This window comes from Hibiscus syriacus, unplaced genomic scaffold (genome assembly GCF_006381635.1).
Source record: "Hibiscus syriacus cultivar Baekdansim isolate YM2019G1 unplaced genomic scaffold, ASM638163v2 tig00000778_pilon, whole genome shotgun sequence".
In the NCBI taxonomy this organism is placed as follows: domain Eukaryota; kingdom Viridiplantae; phylum Streptophyta; class Magnoliopsida; order Malvales; family Malvaceae; genus Hibiscus; species Hibiscus syriacus.
This window is the reverse complement of record NW_024061825.1, coordinates 175,897-180,000: the sequence shown is the minus strand read 5'-3', so window position 1 is coordinate 180,000 and position 4,104 is coordinate 175,897.

The window sequence follows — 4,104 nt, the reverse complement described above, 5'->3', positions numbered from 1 at the left end:
AGTTAATGGCTGAAGACTAAGACTCGCTCCTTGAACATAAAGTAGGATGTTTTGCTTTCAGTCAAAGAAACGTAAACAATAAAGAATTCAGGTGGACCGACCGCCTTGGAATTGGGAAGGAGCAAAGGAGGATAGATTGGTAAATAAGGTGGGAAATGGATGAATCTAAAGCTGAAAAGAAAAAGGTAGTGGGGGGGAATGCAACATGAACGGCACGGAACTCCATAAGCACCCAATTATTAGCTTCACTTTCACAAACTGCCTTGCATTTGGTTTCCTTTTTAATCACTCATTCTGTGAAATATTACCTTTAGAAGGAAAACAAAGTAGAGAAATGGATTGATTTTGGATTATCAATTTTAAATGGTAGAAAGTATTTTATAAACGTATGTTATCTTATATTTGCATTAATATAATAAAAAAATAGTAAATTATATTATTCTTCATTATACTTTCTTTCCTATTTTATTCATTGTATTTTAATTTTTTTTAATTTACTATTGAAAGTTCGAATTATTATGTTTTTATCACTCTAAATCATTTCATTATTAGTTTCGTATGATGTGGTGTTTTATATTATTATTTAATATAAAATAAAAAATAGAAGGTGGTTGGACATCATCGCAAGCCGTTGTCTGTTACTGCCGACTGTAGTAGACGGTGGGCGTTTGATCCCAAATTTGATGGGCCGCTTCGCCTCGACACTGTGAGTCCGAATCCGATCTCTATTTTGTTGGAACTTACTCTGAAGTCCATGAATTGGAGATTGAAAGTGAGGAAGTCGTAACGTATGGAATATTTCCAGTGAAACAACCACCATATTCGAATTTAGGGGTCGAGACGAATCAACCCATGAAATTTGAGACCGAATGACCACCATCTATGACGGTCAACGGTGATTGACAGTGGCGTTCAATCACCTTATATTTTTATTTTATATTTTTAATTATTTTATATTAAATAATAATAAAGATGCCATGTCATACGTAAATAATAATATTGTAATTCAGAGTGATCAAAACATGATAAATTCAAAATCCAGTGATTCATTGAAAATATAATGAATATAACAGTGTAGAGAGTATAGTTCAATAAAGAATGGTATAATTTCCCTAAGAAAAAATAAGAAAGAAGGGTAGCTTTTGCCCCTGTAGTAGATCCAATTTATCATTGTCCCTATCGTATTTTCGCATCAATTTAGCCCTTGAAGTTACTCAATTACATCATTTTAAACCCTACCCCTAATTTAAAACCCTAATTTATAAACCTTAAACTCTAAACCACAACCCCGTAACATCTAAACCTTAAACCTTAAGTCTAACTTAGGGTTTTAAGTTGGAGGTAAGGTATAGAATGATGCAATTAAACATATTTATGGACTAAATTGATGCAAAAATGCGATAAGAGCGAAAATGATAAATTATGTCTATTATGGGTACAATTCTATACCTTAAGCCAAAAAATAATACAGTGATCTTATATAGATGTTATAGTAATCACGAGATTTTGAACAAAGTGGATAGCTTTTTTTTACTTTAAGATTAAAATGAAAGAAAATCAAAGTGTAAGAGTTAAAATGAAAATTTAAAAGATAATATCTTTTAGTGGAAATGATGAGTTTTAAGAAGTCAAATTTTCATGCATGAAAAAACATGGAAAAATAAACCACATTTGGGATTCGACCATATTGTAAGAAGATGAAAGTATATAGTACATAGAATAAATAAAAATATTTCAGAAATTGCCCTTTTAAGAGGAAATGTAAGTTTTCAAGAAGACAACTAAAAAAAGTATAATATTATTTTACACCACCAAGATCAAATTATAAAATTATAAGAATCAAAACGAAAAAAATATCTATATACAGTAGAAGTATACGCATTAATATTTTTAAATAATATGTACAAAAAATTAAAAAATTTAAATCCGACGGGATAAAAAAATTGAAATCAAAGATTTGAAATTACCAATAAAAATTTTTAAAAAAAAATTAAATTAAAGACTAAAATGATATTTCTCATAAAAAATGATAATATCTTTAACTATTTTTTAATATAAAAATCTAAAAAATAAATAATTTGAAGTAATTATAAAATAATATTTGTTTATAATTTTATTATCTAATGGCACACAGATAAACTCAATTACTCAAATTCAGTACTTCTAAAAAGAATAATATATTTTTTATTGAGACCATTTGATGAATTCATAAATCTTTAAAAGTTTTTTTTTTGATAAACTTGAGGTAAATACAATATAATATATATTTAAAGACTCTCAATCATTTGACAATGAATGCATATACTCTTACATACTCGATGTTCGAACCTGAAATCTTAAAAAAATAGCAACAAATTTATTAACTATCGAGATGATTTGATTTATGCATAAATCTCTAAAAGCAGGGACGGACGCAGATTTTATGTTAGGGAAACAAACTTTAACTTATAAAATTTCAGAGAGACGAATAAAATTTTAGGGGTGAAAACAAAATTTCAATAAAAAAACATAAATATATAATAATTTTAGATTTTTAAAAAAGACGATCATCCCACCGATGCTATCCCTATCTAAAAGTTATGCAGATTGAAAAAAAAAACACTTTTGACATGTAAAGATATAGCAAGTTGCTTCATGTTTAATGCAAATATTAGATATATATCAACATCAATGAACTTAAACTAAATGAGTTTGACTATTTTTAAAATTTAATAATAAAATGACAATAAATTGAAAAAAATAAGAAAGCATAATGGAAAATAATTAATTGAGTTCTTATTAATTAGATTATTTAATTAACGTGGATTATAATTATCGAGTGACGTTGTTGACAACCATTATAATAGTGACATATCTTCTATGTGAAGGATTTAATTAACAATTTTGTTTGATGTTAAGTATTTGATTGATCATTTTCTTTGTTGATAAAGATTTGGATATAAATTATAAAAATATAATATAAATATTTGATGGGAGATAAGAACGTATCCAAAAAAAATGAAAATAAAGGTCTCACGTCAACATCCATCTCAAATTTTAAACTATTAGTGATTAAAATTCAATAAAAATATAATATTAATGACTAAAATATTAGATTTAAAAGTTCAATGACAATACCAAACAAGACGTGAAGACGATCACTCTCTTTTTAAATTAGAAAGGCTTAGTTATAAAATAAGTGTATAAATTATAGAGTTTTTCATAAATATGTATCTATTTTATTTTTTATGTGTCATAACCTGGTAATTTTAAAAATTTTATTTAAAATTTTAAAAGAAAAAATTTTATTTTTAAATAAAACACACACATAGATTCCAAAACAACCTCAAAACTTTGAAAACATTCATTTCAACCCCTAAACCAACACTGGTTGCTGTCCTTTGCCGTCGACAAAGCTTCCCAACCTCACCTCCCCGACGACCAAAATCCCTATGAAATCGTGACCGATCGACGTCGAATCAACGTTTTATACCCGCAAACCATAGGATAAAAATCGTGATTCCAACGACCAATCGACGACAACTACGATGGAGTATGACTAGGAGGATGACCTGGATTGCGTTGGTGGCGGTGGTCGTGGTCGAAAAGGATGACAATGATAGATTAGGGTTAGAATTTTAGGGATTTTGGAGTTTTTTTTGTAATTTAAGAGAAATTAGAGTTTTCTTTTATAAATATAATAATATTTTTAAAAATCAAAATTATCAGATTGTGACAAGTGTCACTTAACGAAATAAATTAACGTCATTGACTGTCCGAACACTTAAAGTGGTAATATTTAGACACTTAAATCAATAAAAATAGTTTAACCAACTATTCATAAAAAAAAAACTATAGTTTAGGTAATTATTTTATATTTTAGCCAATGAAAAATACCAAATACAGCTTTAGGTACCTTGAGCTTAAATAAAAAATCTCAAATAACCATCCAATCCCACACTATCCATATATCCATGGTAAATTAATAAAAGTTACACGCTTCAATCCAAAGCATTTATTGGATACAAAACGATGACAGATTCCAAGCACGTATACAAACTAAACTCCATTTTTCTTTGATTTTTGTTGTTGAATTTTTTGTCAAAGTAAATGTACGTGAAGTGG